The sequence below is a fragment of the Piliocolobus tephrosceles genome, chromosome 2 (genome assembly GCF_002776525.5).
Source record: "Piliocolobus tephrosceles isolate RC106 chromosome 2, ASM277652v3, whole genome shotgun sequence".
NCBI lineage: Eukaryota > Metazoa > Chordata > Mammalia > Primates > Cercopithecidae > Piliocolobus > Piliocolobus tephrosceles.
This window is the reverse complement of record NC_045435.1, coordinates 62,532,678-62,548,707: the sequence shown is the minus strand read 5'-3', so window position 1 is coordinate 62,548,707 and position 16,030 is coordinate 62,532,678. Positions and strand designations below refer to the sequence as shown.

The window sequence follows — 16,030 nt, the reverse complement described above, 5'->3', positions numbered from 1 at the left end:
AGTATGGGTAAGAGAGTGGGAGCAACAACCAAACGGCCTTGGATACAATTCTTTCCATTTCTTTTGATCACGGTGTGACTTTGGGTAAACCATGTTGCCTCTCTGAGCTTGTTTCATCATTGGTTAAATGGAAATAATACTTCCTACCTCATATTATCTTCATAAAAAACTAAATGTGACAATACAGGTAAAGTGTGGTGCCTAAAACATAGTAAAAATTCTATTATTGCTATGATTGCACTTTCTGTGGTGCATAAGAATAAAGCCAGTGCAGAAGAAAGCAGAGTTGACAGGAAACTACTCAATCTCTGATGTCATTGTTTGAGCCTTTGGATCCAGCTGTGCCTAAAGCCTGTTCTCTCCGCTGAACTTCTCAGTTACTAGGGTTGATGGATTCCTTTTTTTGGTTTAAGCCAGCTGGGGTTAGATGTCTGTCACTTATAACGGAGAAGTTCTAGCATGTATAGGACCAAACCTACTCTGTGTCAGTTTCATCTGACACAGATGAATCTGTTTTAAATGCAGATTCTTGATCCTACCATTAAAGATTCTGATTTTGTTGGCTTGGAATGGGGCCCAGGAATATGTATTTTTAGGGTACTCAGGATGACTCAGATGTCACCAGCTTACACATCCACTTTAGGAAACTATTGCCTTAAATTAGAAGTCTTTTTATTTGGCAGTCCCTTCAGGACTTTCTAAGGTACCTTGCAAATAAAAGGACCATTAGCCCATTACATATTTGTTGAATTGAACACACATTTCAAGAATATGAGCAATGAGACAGTCCAAATTCCTTTTCCTTTTAAAGTATTATTTTTAATAGACAAATAACAGTTGTAAACCTTTATGGGTTACAATGTGATGTTTCAGTACGTGTATACATTGTGGAATGATCAAAGTAGCCTAATTAGCATATTAATCACCTCAAATATTTATTTTTTCTTTGTTGAGAACATTCAAAAAAATTTTTTTTAGCTATTTGGAACTATACAATGTTATTCCTGTCAGGAGGATTATATGAAGTTGGCAGGACAGCCAAAAAGAATCAGATTATCTCCAGAAATTTCTATGTACCTTTGGTTACGATTGCATCTTGCAGTAGCTACCTTGAATTAATGTAGTACAAGTTTTAAATGCCATTTAGTTTTCTCCCTCTAGCTTTAAAGTTTTGGTTATGACTCATTCATCCTATGACCTTGGACCTGTTGCCTGAAATAATTGAATTCTGCAGTTTATTGTTTGTTTCAAATTAAGATCTCTTTGCTACATATAAAGATTTCATGTGAGGGTTGCCCTTTATGATAAATTTTATTCACACTGAATGATTGTTTAATAAAAATTTCAGTCTCATTCCAACCACATCAAGGAGTTCCCAGGGACCAGTTTCATATACTCAGGATCCTGATAAATGGAGTGGGAATCCTCTTTATTAAAGACAGGCTATAAAAGGTGCTATTGATGAAAGTATTAACAGCATATGCTATCAAAGTGGGAGAAAAATCAGAGTCCACCTGGAATAGAACTTTGTTTCATTTATTCGATGCTCACTTGGGTGATTTCATGCTCTTGGCCCCACAAATATTACAGTTGCTCCCTCTGAAGGCCTATCTGGATGTATTTTTAAGGGTTATCGGCTGAAGCTGAGAACATGACCACAGAAGATTTATTCTAAAGACTTTCTGTGGAAACCACTCATCATCTGCACTGAGAGGGAGGCAGTTTGGATGTGAGTTTGGAAAGATTATTTTTAAAAGCAGCAATACATTTGGTGGTTTGAATTACGAAGCTGAAGGAGGCCAGAGATAACTAAATTAGAACCACTGGAATTAAATTCGAACCTAGAAATTCACAAGCCAGAGAAATATAACCAAACATATCTACTCACACATTAGGTCTCCCTCTGATGAGATGCACAATAGTGTACAAGGGTGAGAGGTACCATCCCATTTTAAACATCATGATAAAACCCGTAGCCCCATCTTTTTATGGGTAACACAGGCAATTATAACATCAGAGCCATGGGTGGTTCTAGTAGAAGACATGCTAAGAATCTCCAGCAGGGAGAAATATATCCCATTCCTCTTGATACACTGACATTGATAAAATGACATTTTCAGATGGAGGAGAACTTTGGCATTATATAGACCAGATTTCTTATCCTTGATTTCATGGATCTGTTGTGGGGAGGGGTGGGCAGGGGTTGAGGTTTATAACATCATTGGAAACCATGAAATATGTAAATAAGATTGCATGTTTGTGTGTATATGAGATTTTATTGTGCAGAAGTACCTGAGAAAGACAAAGAACCATCGTTTTCTCCCACGGACTCATTTTACAGATGGAAGTACTAAGGACCAGGCTGACATCCCCAATGTCTCACAGCAAGTAACTGACAGGACTGGCTCTAAATCTTTCAATTATAGCTGATAAATGGGAGCCTGCTTGTGAACTTGAGGTAGAGGGTCAGGGGCTATAAATTGAAAAGCCTGGAGTGAAATTAACCTGCAGTTCCATTTTGTTTGATCTGCATAATTTTTTATCCATTGGGAAAAGTCACACAAATATCCAAATTCTTCTGAAAAATTGCAGGATTTAGCAACAGGGAGCCCACGTTTCCTTGGCATATGCTCGCCAGTTTGACCCAGGCCCTTCCCCTTTCTACTATCATGTGTCCAGCTGCTTTCCTTAGTCACCTGCTCTACTTGATCCCTGTAGCACTTGAGTTTATGATTCTGGGTGTAGAGAATTCTAACACCTGCTGGGTCTCTTGAGAGGTCTAAAAAGCTCCTTTGGGTCTGGTTCTGTGCTAGTCAGAGTAGACTAGTTTTATTTGTAGTTTATATTAAAAATACCCTTGATACTGTCTGGCTTTGTGTGCCCACCCAAATCTCATCTTGAATTGTATCCCCACGTGTCGAGGGAGGGAACTGTAATCCCTACGTCGTGGGAGGGAGGTGATTGGATCATGGGGGCAGTTTCCCCCATGCTGTTCTCATGATAATGAGTTCTCATGAGATCTGATAGTTTTATAAGGCAATTTTTCCCTGCTCTTGCTGGCTCTTCTCTCTCCTGCCGCCATGTGAAGAAGGTCCTTGCTTCCCCTTCACCTTCTGCCATGACTGTTGGTTTCCTGAGGCCTCCTCAGCCATGTAGAATTCTGAGTCAATTAAACCTCTTTCCTTTATAAATTACCAAGTCTCAGGTGTTTCTTTATAGCAGTGTAAGAATAGACAGATGCAACCCCCAAATCACAATGGTTTAAAATAACAGACACTTAATTCTTTTTTTTTGAGACGGAGTCTCGCTCTGTCACCCAGGCTGGAGTGCAGTGGCGTGATCTTAGCTCACTGCAAGCTAGGACTCCCGGGTTCACACCATTCTCCTGCCTCAGCCTCCTGAGTAGCTGGGACTACAGGTGCCCACCACCACGCCTGGCTAATTTTTTTGTATTTTTGGTAGAGACGGGGGTTTCACCATGTTAGCCAGAATGGTCTCGATCTCCTGACCTCGTGATCCACCCTCCTCGGCCTCCCAAAGTGCTGGGATTGGAGGCGTGAGCCACCATGCCTGGCCAACATTTAATTCTTGCTCATGCAACATGCCCATCAGGATTGCCATGATAGTCATTTAGGGATCTAGACTGATGGAGCAGGTGCCATCTCAAATGATGCTGGCAAGAGTTCTGGATGGTGTCAAATTGACAATTAAATGCTTGTGCCCAAAAGTGACGTTTCATGTGCTTCTAGCTCATTGGTCACTACCAGTCACATGGCCTCATCCAACCTTAAGGGCTTGGAGGTGTGATCCTATTGTGTGTGCAGAAGGCAGAGGCTGAGGAATACTTAGTGAGAACTACTGATTCCTTTTGCCAGCCTTGTGGAAACTGAGTGGTGGGATGTAATTCCTGCACATGTGAGATTTCCTTGGGTCACCTGTAAAAACACTTATCTACAATAACAAAGCACTCTGTGTGTGAGGAACATGGAAGCAGCAAAGTCCATGTGAAGGTCAGGATGTTCTGTGGGGATAGAAGCCTGCCATCTGGCCTGGATTCGAGTCCCAGATTTCTCACTGTGTGCTACTGGGAAAGTGCTCTGTATATTTGAGTCTCAGTTTTCTCATCTTTAACTTAGAGTACTAATATCATCTGCCTTTGTTAGCATAGCAGCCTAAACTGCCTAAGTACTAAAGATGACAGAAATTTCTCACAGCCGTGAAGGCTGGAAGTCTGCGATCAGGGTGACAGCATAATTGAGTTCTAGTGAGGGCCCTCTTCCGAGTTACAGACTGCCAACTTCTCATTGTATTCCTCTGTTTTGGAAAGAGGGTCAAAAATCTCCCTGGAGTCTCTTTTATAAGGGAACTAATATTAGTCATGAGGACCCCACCCTCATGACCTCATTACCTCCCAAAGGCTCCATCTTCTAATGCCATCTTGTGGAGATTAGAGTCTCAACATATGAATTTGGAGGAGACACAGACATTCAATCAACTGCACCATCTTCTGAGTTTTTAGAGATAATTACATTAAATGAATTCAGAGAGTAGGCATAAAGCCCACTATTTTATCTCTATCAGTGGTAGTTACTATTTTTGAGGGCGCTACATTGTAGTGGCTATAAAGGGGGTTGACACATAGCTATAAGACTTTGGGAAAGTCATCAAACTCCTCCATGCCTTAATTTACTGATCTTAAAAATGAAGTCACTATGCCTGTGCCTTAAAATCATTATGATGATTCAATGAGGTTTTGTATGAAAAGCACCTCACAAAAATTAAGTACTTGAAAAATATGGCATACTAGTATTTTAAAAATATGATGTGGATTAGTATGCAGATACACAAATTCTTTCATTTCTTGAAAAAATAAAAAATAAAAAGTACCACTAACAATTCTAGCCCAAAGAGGTCTAAAAAGCTCTCTGGGGTCCCTGTTATAAAGATACTAATCCCATTGATCTCAGTCTCATCAACTCTGCTGACCAATATTACTATCATTTTATTGGAGCCTGTTTCTATCTTAAAATGTTTTTACTTTATAACCTTCTTAGGTATAAGAGTCTCTGTTGTTGGGACTACAGACCTTCCTGGTGTTTTCTGATGAGGATGAACTCTATTCTGAGAATTTGGCAGCTCTGCTGGTCTTTGACCCACGTGGTACATTTGTGCAGCAGTCAGAAATTTATAACACAGTTCAGGGGGTTGCTGCCAGTACTCATCAGTGCCAAGTTGCTTAGGCAAAAATGTGGGTAACATTTTGTCTTATCTACTCAGCTCCTTCCCTAAGAACCCAGTGAACGAATTGACCCTAGGGAATCAAGCAATCAAACAGATTACTATTGCCACAGATCCTCTTGTGTGTATCCCAGACAAGCATAAGAGAAATAGAAGATATTAGAAGCCAAAAGAAAAAAAAAAATCAAGAAATACAGAAAAGGGTGGTTGTCTGTACTGAAAACTTGAATCTCAGTTCTCCAAATATCAAAGTCTTTAAGGGTTTTGTTTCCCTTCGCTGCTACCTTTTTGTTTGTTTCTGAGACGGAGTCTCACTTGTTGCCTAAGCTGGAGTGCAGTGGTGCGATCTCGTATCACTACAACCTCCACCTGCAGGGTTCAAGCAATTCTCCTGCCTCAGCCTCCCGAGTAACAGGTGCCTGCCTCCACGCCCGGATAATTTTTTGTATTTTTAGTAGAGAAAGGGTTTCACCATGTTGGCCAGGCTGGTCTTGAACTCCTGACCTCAAATGATCCACCTGCCTCGGCCTCCCAAAGTGCTGGGATTACAGGTGTGAGCCACCACACCTGGCCACTTGTTCCCCTTTTATAGATGGAGGAAGTGAGGCCCAGAGAGGTTAAGCAATTGTCTAAGGTCACATGAGACACATGGTGAATCTTAAATTTAAACCAGACCTAACTAGCTCTCTCCACTATACCATGTTGACAGGGTTTGGCTGTGTTCCCATTCAAATTTCAACTTGAAATGTATCTCCCAGAATTTTCATGTGTTGTGGGAGGGACCTAGGAGGAGGTAATTGAATCATGGGGGCTGATCTTTTCCGTGCTAGTCTTGTAATGGCAAATAAGTCTCACGAGATCCAATGGGTTTATCAAGAGTTTCTGCTTTTGCTTCTTCCTCATTTTCTTTTGCTGCCACCATATAAGAAGTATCTTTCACCTCTTGCCATGATTCTGAGGCCTCCCCAGCCATGTGGAACTGTAAGTCCAATTAAACCTCTTTTTCTTACCAGTCTTGGTATGTTTTTATTAGCAGTGTGAAAATGAACTAATACAGTAAATTGGTACCAATATCGTGGGACATTGCTGAAAAGATACCCGAAAATGTGGAAGTGACTTTGGAACTGGGTAACAGCAGAGGCTGGAACAGTTTTGGGGGCTCAGGAGAAGACAGGAAAATGTGGGAAAGTTTGGAACTTCCTAGAGACTTGTTGAATGGCTTTGCCCAAGATGCTGATAGCGATATGGACAATAAGGGAAGCAGAGCATAGAAGTTTGAAAGATTCACAGCTTATGTGATAAAAAAGAAAAACCCATTTTTCTGGGGAGAAATTCAAGCCAATTGCAGAAATATGCATACGTAGCATGGAGCCTAATGTTAGTCCCCAAGACCATGGAGAAAATGTCTCCAGGCCACATCAGAGACCTTCATAGCAGCCGCTCCCATCACAGGTCCAGAGGCCCAGGAGGAAAAACTGGCTTCGTGGGCCAGGCCCAGGGTCCCCGTGCTGTGTGCAGCCTAGGGAGTTGGTGCCCTGTGTCTCAGCTGTTCCAGCCATGGCTGAAAGGGGCCAATGTACAGCTTAGCTGTGGCTTCAGAGGGGGAAGCCCCAAGCCTTGGCAGCTTCTATATGGTGTTGAGCCTGTGGGTGCACAGAAGTCAAGAATTGAGGTTTGGGAACCTCCGCTTAGATTTCAGAAATGCCTGGATGCCCTGGCCAAAGTTTTCTGTAGGGGTGGGGCCCTCATGGAGAACCTCTGCTAGGGCAGTGTGGAAGGGAAATGTGGGGTTGGAGCCCCCACACAGAGTCCCTACTGGGGCACTGCCTAGTGGAGCTGTGAGAAGAGGGCCACCGTCCTCCAGACACCAGAATGGTAGATCCACTAACAGTTGCAACGTGCGCCTGTAAAAACTGCAGACGCTCAAGGTCAGACTGTGAAAGCAGCCAGTAGGATGGCTGTATCCTGCAAAGCCACAGTAGTGGAGCTGCTCAAGAACATGGGAACCCACCTCCTGCATCAGCATGACCTGGATGTGAGACCTGGAGTCAAAGAAGATCATTTTGGAGTTTTACAATTTGACCACCTCACTAGATTTTGGACTTTCATGGGTGCTGTAACCCCTTTGTTTTGGCAATTTTCTCCCATTTGGAAAGGCTGTATTTACCCAATGGTTGTACCCCCATTGTATCTAGGAAGTAACTAGCTCGTTTTTGATTTTACAGGCTCATAGGCAGAAGAGACTTGTGTTATCTCAGATGATACTTTGGACTGTGGAGTTTTGGGTTAATGCTGAAATGAGTTAAGACTGAGGACTGTTGGGAAGGTATGATTGGTTTTGAAATGTGAGGACATGAGATTTGGAGGGGCCAGGGGCAGAGTGATGTGGTTTGGCTGTGTCCCCATTCAAACCTCAACTTGAATTGTATCTCCCAGAATTCTCACATGTTGTGGGAGGGACCTAGGGGGAGGTAATTGAATCATGAAGGCCGGTCTTTCCCGTGCTATTCTCACATGTTAGTGAATAAGTCTCATGATATCCGATGGGTTTATCAGGAGTTTCCACTTTTGCTTCCTCCTCATTCTCTCTTGGTGCTCCCATGTAAGAAGTGCCTTTCACTTCCTGCCATGATTCTGAGGCCTCCCCAACCATGTGGAACTGTAAGTCCAATTAAACCTCTTTTTCTTCCCAGACTCAGGTCTATCTTTATCAGCAATGTGAAAATGGACTAATACACATGTAATTTCTCCTGTCAGGGGAAATGTTAGCTCCAAAATGTCAGCTTTAGAGTCCCCTCAAGATGTGGTGAGAGAGGTTAATATGTTTCTGAGAGAGAGAAAATAATTAGCTGAAGATTTCAGGGCTGGTAAGCTGGGGGTACTGGCTCAAAAGCCTACATTCTCTTCCTGGTTCCTGGTTCCATACAGCTCTTCAAATCAGGTTGGGCTGGATGCAAATAGTGGCTCCTTAGACTGCTTCAGGTTTCCCCAATCGAGAATTTTAGGGACTCATTCAGGAATTTCCCCAATGCGCTTTAGGGCAAAAAGATAAATGCCAAGCCTAGCCAGTTTCTGCTGGCTTTGGAATAAAGAGCTGTGGTGAAAGGCTGCATTCTAATCTCCCACATGGGGGCTGTGCCATACTGTTCCTACGCTGCTGAGTGGATTTACATTTTGAACGAATCTGCTGGTCAAAGATCACTTTAATTTTTCATCTGCCGTTTGCGGGCAACTTTCCACTCTCTTGTGCTGAGTGAAATGAAGTATGATACCAGTCCTGCCCAGGCAAGTTGCTTCTAGTGAATAGGAAGTGAGCAACCCTGGATTCCAGGCCAGGGGGAGAGAGGTGAGAGGTGAGGTCAGCACAGCTGGTTTCTGCCCTCAGACTTCTTTACAGATAAGGGAAAAGTATGCTCTTTAAAAGGACAGTTAAGTGGGCCCCAAGAAAGCCCAAGAGATCTTGACTATCCTCTACCTGGGGGATGTCAGGCTTCTTCAGCATCAAGCTGGCAGAGGCTCCCAGGACTGGTGTGGAAGGACACAGCAGTTTTCCCATGTGATGGTGAACTTGTTTCAAGAGGTGTCAAGAGATCCACACTAAGCCTGGTGCTGTTAACTCCAGCTGGTTCTCAACTGAAGTTTTTGGGGGATGGGGAAGAAGCGTGATTTCTAGGATAGAGGAAATATGCTGTTGGTTGAATATAGGATTGTACTTCTCTCGATATGTCTTGGAAAATTTCCTTAGGTTTTGGAAGCCTCAGAACCCTCCAGCATTTCAATTTCAGAGGCTAAGTCTATGAGGGTCCCAACAAGAAATATAAACAGTACGGTCTGCTGGTGATAAAAACAATGGCGGTAGTGAGGAGAGGAGGAATTGAGGAAAATGTTTCTTCTCGGCTCATGATAGTTCCTTTCTGTGAAAGGGTGCAATTGACAGAAACAGTGGGGGATTCACCTGTGGCACCACTGTCCCTACCCTAGCAAGGAGGGACTTATCTGGTTGGAAAATTTCAGAAGAAAAACTAGCTCTTCCGTTTTGTCCTCTCAGATATGAACTCATTGGCAGAAATGTGAGTTCTTCCCAGTTTCTCCATGCTGTAAGTATTACATGGCACCACTGCTTGGTTTGGTTGTGTTAACTTACCTGCCACAGGGTTGAGGGTGAGAGTACCTGAAACCATTGAAACCTGCAAATACAAACCACGGGTTCCATCCTAGTCTTTATCTGTCATACAGGTTATAGTTGCACTTTCCAATCCGTAACTCTCATGTCTTGTTTCTCTGTGAAGAATGCAGGTGTTGATGGGCATATTTATTGTGTCCCTGTGATAATTTTATGTGTCAACTTGGTCAGGCTATGGCATCTAGTTCTTCCATCAAACACCAATCTATATGTTGCTATGAAAATATTTTAGATGTGATTAACATTTAAATCAGTTGACTTTAAGTACAGCATATTTGTGTCCATAATGTGGGTGGGCCTCATTCAATCAGTTGAAAGCTTTCAGAGCAAAGACTGCGATTTCCCAAGAAAGCAGCAATTCTGACTCAAGACTGCAACATACAAACCCTACCCGAGTTGCCAGCCTACAGACTCAGAACTGCAACACCAACACAACTGAAATTCTAGCCTGCCAGCTTGCCCTACGGATGTGGACTGATTAGCCCCCACAGTTGCATAAGCTAATTCCTTGAACTAAGTCTCTCTCTCATATGTATCTCCTAATGGTTCTGTTTCTCAGAAGAACTCTGGCTTATACAGCCTCTCATGATCCCAGCACATAATGACTAATAACTGTGGCTGATATCATTGAGTCCTCACCTAATCCTCACAATTACTCACAAGGTAGGCAATAGCATTCCTCTGATTTAAAGATGGGGGAACTTAGATGTGAAACAGTTAAGTAACTTGCTCAAGGGTGTGCAACTAATAAGTGGAGATGCAGAATTTGAATTCAAATTTTCCTGAAACCGTAACTGATGTGTTTAACTATTATACCACGCAGCCTGCAGACCAGAAAAGGAAGTCCTACTCAAAGTTATGATATAGTGCATAGTTAAGTTGAATACACCCATTTGATCATAGTCAAGAGAGGAAAGTCTTTGTCTGTTAGTCTTATGCTGAGTGTTTATACTTTGAGTGTCTCTCTGTTTCAGTGCTGGATGAAAGAATTACATGTTAAAGCTGATAGTAATAACCCAATGGTTACTTCTCTGGCCAGCCTCATTGGTGTTTCCAGTGCTTAGCTTGGGATATGATCTATGGTTCTGAGTGTCCTTTTCGTATTTGTTACCCTAATATTTAGCATAATCAACAACTCCCAATGATGGCTATAGGAAGCACACATACCAGCAAGGATAGTGGCATGAAGAAATGAAAGAATCATCATTGATAAAATTCACCTTTGAGGATTTATTTATACATTCGTCTATCTCTTCATGCATTTATCTGATAGTCAACCAGAAAGGTTTATTGAGAAGTTATTCTGTGCATGTATTTTTATTTCATTCATTCATTTATTCAGAAATGAAATTCTTATTACATACTGTGCCTTGCTAGGTGGATTCTCCCAAATTCACCCTCGTTTTCGCACCCTGCCTTCAACGTCTCTCCTGCCTACCTCTTGGAAATGTACCTAACTTGTTTCTATTCCCTCAGAGCCTTGCTCTGTATTTTCCATGATGATATTTAATTTGATACACTAATACAGAGAAATAGATTAATGGAATTGAATGGCATAACGGTTAACACATACTCACTTTAAGTGAGATTTTTTAAAAGCACATCATCTTGATGCAGAAGCAACAACTTCTATGATAAATGCTTTAGGCAATATATTGTGGGTGGTTTTGGTCTGATGAGCCTTCCCGGTGCCATGTTGAGGATAACACTACCATTTTGTGAGAAGCCAGCAATATGTCATCTTGCCTGACATTTTACTTGTTCACAGGCTGATTTTGTCATTAAATAAAAAGAACCAAATAAGTATTTGCATTAAGAAACTGTTTATGTAAGATAAACACAATGATTGAAAGAGGCCAACAGACTTCAAAGTGTCCCCTCTCTGGTTTCAAGAAATATCACTTTACTCATGTCACAGAGACTGAAGCTGCCTAATCAATAGCCATATTCCTGAACCAACATTTTGGTTAGGATATAATTCTCACCAATATTTTGGTTAGGATGTCTAGCTAAAAGACTGCATTTTCCACGCTCCATGTATATAGCTAGTAGGGTAGTTTCTTCTAGGAAGGTTCTACAAGTAATGCTGACTCAGCTAAGAGGTTTTTGCCTTTTGTTTTTCCCACTTTTTCCTTCCTGGAAAGCAGACGTAAAGGCTGTAGCTTCAGCAGCCATTTTGAACATGAAGCAACGTTAAGAATTGAAGACACATAGTAGTATTGTAGAGTATAAAGATAGGGAGAGTTTGTGTCCATGGTGAGTAGGGAATTATTCCCTCCATAGTGGACTATGTATGTCCAGAATTTTTTGATGTAAAGAAGATATAGATTTCTGCCTCATTTCAACTAAATTTTTGTTTCCATGTATGTGTTCTAGGTACCTGAATTTAATGGCAACTAACACATCCCCCAAGTTTATCATTAAAATTTATGAACTATATTATCCCAATAATAATGTTTCATTAATGGAACCAGTCTGGTATCTTGAGTTTATTCACAGCTAACTGTTCTAGCTGGTTAGTGTAAATGGAAAACAAGTTTCTGTACATTTTGAGTCATGGCTCCGTGTCTCTTCTTTTGAACATGTATCCTTAATTTTCCTTGTTGTCTTATTATTGCTACTCATGGACTGTTCAATGTACTTTTAAAGAAGTCACTGTTCAGAGAATATAACTTTCACTTTAAGTGAAAAGCTGCTTACTCATTCTCTTCCTTCCCCTTCTTCCCCATCCCCGCAGCTCCCAAATTTGAGTACAGTTATGCCCAATGTAATTTATTGTGATTTTTCCCCTTCTTCTAAACAATATCTATGTTGAAGAACTGAACACCTGTAAAAAATTTGTTATTCTCACTTGTCCTAATCAGGAATTCAATAAAAAGACATTCTGAAATCTTGGAAATACTGAGGTTTTTCTGAACTTAAACTGATCTGTTAAACCAGTTAGTTGAGCAAGGCCAGATGAGCCCACAGGAAAAATCATGAAAACAAAATTAAATCAAACACAAAAAGCAATTTGCCAGCAGTGAACCTAATTCACAATTTGCCTCCTCTGGAGAAGAGCATTCAGCCTTGGCCACATGCCAATGAGAGCTCCATGCGATAATCTATAGGATTGCACAATTCCTCTTAGGACAGTAATGAAAGGAAAAATAACATTTGTTCTGCCAAAGTATGTGGACTTGCTGACATTTGCTGAAATACAGATATCATCTGAGTGAATAGGATGTTTTTCTGAAGGTGCTTTGGAGAGCCAGTAGGTTACATATCTTTTCCACGCATACATAAGACAGCTTGAATTTCTGGTAATTGTGAGGGCTTGAACCTTGCAACTATTTCCAATAAACCCCTGGTGGCTTTTGAACTTTGTCAAGATCATCTGATGATATACACAACCTGGTGAGAAACTTGCCATTGTGATTTTCAGTAATGTTTGTCTATTTCTCCCCACTCCTCATTAGAATGATGATTTAAGGGAGATAGAATCTGGAGTAACTGGTGGGGAGGGGAGTCAGCAGACTTTAAATCAAGTGTACCTGTCATTTAAATTGCCTGATTCTAGATTGAACAAAGGAAACATGCTGGGAAAGTCTGGGGGAAAATATGCTACATTTTATATTCTCTGGCGGAGCAAATGGGGGGAGATTTTAAAATGATGGAGATTAACACCTATTCACATTGGATAATTTCATGACAGAAGGCTGCAGGGATGGATTTGTAGAAGGCAAAATACATGAAAGTTGACAGCTAATGGCAAGTCTGAATAGTCTTGCCTAGATGATATGCTGTATTTCAGGCATTTCTGGGCATTTCATTGTTGGGAGATTCAGATCTAAAGTAGGCTTTGAGGGATGAAAAGGAGATGGTTTCCAGCTGAGAATACAGTAGACATTGAGTATAATTAAGGTGAAACAGAGATGAGCGGTACTAAAACATGTGGTAAAAGCATCTCAGGATGAAATGTGGTGAATTACTCAGAAGCAGAAAAAATGAGCGGAAATGGACAAATTATTCAGTAACACAGTCAATAAGGACTTGGCCAACAGGCATCAACATATTAGAGAATCAAAAAATAATCTTAAGGAATTAGAATATGTGTTTTGGTAATATCTATTCCATATATTTTAGGATTAGATACATGGGTGTGTATGTATTCCATTATGTATGTGGGAAATTATGACTGACAATGCAACTGCAGGAGTTTTCATGTAAAGATAGATTAGATTTGATAGCTTCAAATTCATTTTTAATAATTGTTTTATTCATTAATAAATAGAAGGACACAATTTAGACTCCTTATTTGTAGTATTACAAGGAAAACAGTAACCCTCTCTAATATGGCAACAAGTGTTTAAAGATCATGTATAGCTGGGGGTGTGGTCAGTTGTAGGGAAAGAAATTATAAGTAATTGAAAATATTGTGCTAAAAAGGGCCTTTGATATTACAATGATGTAAAGTCTTAAGAGTTAAACTGGAATGTAGAAGTCACACAGTCAGGGTTGGGTGGGGAGTTTGGTTAGTGTAGTTGTCATTGCATCCAATCTAATAGTCATCAAATGAAGTCCAATTCAGATTGATGAATACACATATGATGCTCACTGTGTACCACATACTGTGCTAGTTGTTGTGAAGTCAAAAATGAATGTTAGAGCACCTGTTTCTAAGAAACTTATAGTCCACTGAAGGCACAGGGAAGACATGGAAGATATTATAAGTAGTAAACTGTGGAAAGTGACAGGACAGAATGTATGTAAGGAGACATATTCATTTGTAGAACATGTATGAGGTACAGAAATAACATCATAAGAGAACAGTAACATTGTCTTGCGAGTGTGACTTTTCTTAGGTTGAGGGAGTAGGGAAAATGGGAAACTTTAGGAAAGAATTTCCACATGAGATTTTTAAAGATGAAAAGGAGCAAGTCAGAGACATTCAAGGATGGTGATATGGTTTGGCTCTGGCCCCACCCAAATCTCATCTTGAATTGTAGCTCCAATAATTCCCACATGTCATGGGAGGGATCCAGTGTCAGGTAATTGAATAATAGAGGCGGGTCTTTTCTGTGCTGTTCTTATGATTGTGAATAAGTCGCTTGAGATCTGATGGTTTTATAAAGGAGAGTTCCCCTGCACAAGCTCTCTTGCTTGTCGCCATGTAAGATGTGACTTACTCCTCCTTTGCCTTCCACCATGATAGTGAGGCCTCCCCAGCCATGTGGAACTGTGAGTCCATTAAATCTCTTTTCTTTATAAACTACCCAATCTCAGGTATGTCTTTATTAGTTGTGTGAGAATGGACTAATACAGATGGACAGCAGGAAAATAACTGGAGAATATTGATCTAAACATTTGCTTTCTTCAAGGAATGAAAATAGAGACAGATCATCCATTCATCTCTCTTCCAGATCCAGTATTAAGAATCTAGAATTTCATGGTTCTGATGCCAATTTTGGTTTTGCATATTCATCTTGTTCATTTTCATCATTTTTGATAGAATTGAACTGAAAAATGCATCTGATGCTAAAAGCTTGAAAGAACTTTTGAGATGATCTTTGACTTCTTTCTATCACTCATTCACTTATTTTGAAAAATATTATTGAGAATCTACTCTGTGCCAGGCTGTTGGGCACTATTGTGGACACTTAGAATACATCAACAGACTGATGTCTTTGCTCTCATGGAGCTTATGCTATAAGAGGGAGAGACAGACAATAACTAAAACACATCAGAAATATGTGAATATTACAGTTTGTCAAAAAGCAATAAATGCCAAGGGAAAAAAACCAGAGCGTATTTTATGTGGGTGGATATATGTCCAAGTTTGCCCAAGGCAGCCTTAGTTTATTCCTGTTGTGCCAGCATAACTATTAACAGCATCCCCTTTAACTCTAAAACATATCCTGGTTTACTTTAGATGCTATATAAATTCATAACTGCAGTTAATGGGAATCAGGTGTGTACATGTGCACATTCCAGGCCACATACAATAATTGAACATGCTGATCCAGCTAAGTCTCTTAGAGGAAGGACTTGAGCAAAGACCTGAAGAAAGTGAGAGAGTGAGCCACACAGGTATCTCAGTGAAGATTGCTCCAGGCGGAGAAAAAGAGAAACGATTACGGCAAGGAATGCAGGGGTATTCCTTGTGTGTGGTGGGTGTGTGGTGGGGGGATTCATGCAGCTGGAGTGAATTAATAAGGGGCAGGCTGTAGGAGATGAGGTCAGGGAAGGTAGGAATAGGGAGCAGAGAGTGTAGAACCCTAGAGCATCAGAAGGGAGTTGAGTTTTTCTGAGTCTAATGGGAAGGCATTGGGGGTTTTTATACGGGAAGTACATAATCGTGACTTCGTTTTAAAAGTATCACTTTGTGGAGTCTATTCTTTGTGAAGTATACACTTTAAAGTGTAAAAGTAAAAGCAGATTGTATAAGTAGGAGGCCCACAGTACTCTAAGCAAGAGATGCTCATGGCTTGGAACAGGGTGGTGGCACTGGAAGAGATGAGAAGCAGTCAGATTCTGCATATGTTACCAGCCAACAGAATTTCCTGCTGGACAGGATATGAGGGGATGAGCTCCTCATATCTTGCAGCAGTAACAAAAGATTCCTTCCAG

General features: G+C 40.9%; 1 long non-coding RNA gene across 1 annotated transcript in view; it reads left to right on the top strand.

Annotated features, from left to right (window-relative positions):
* Positions 1-8,471: 8,471 nt before the first annotated feature.
* Positions 8,472-16,030, top strand: part of LOC111532753 — a 70,502-nt gene continuing 62,943 nt past the window's right edge. The window contains exons 1-2 of the long non-coding RNA XR_002728627.1: positions 8,472-8,584; positions 9,287-9,335. This is a non-coding gene — a long non-coding RNA (uncharacterized LOC111532753). The remainder of the gene's footprint in view (positions 8,585-9,286; positions 9,336-16,030) is intronic.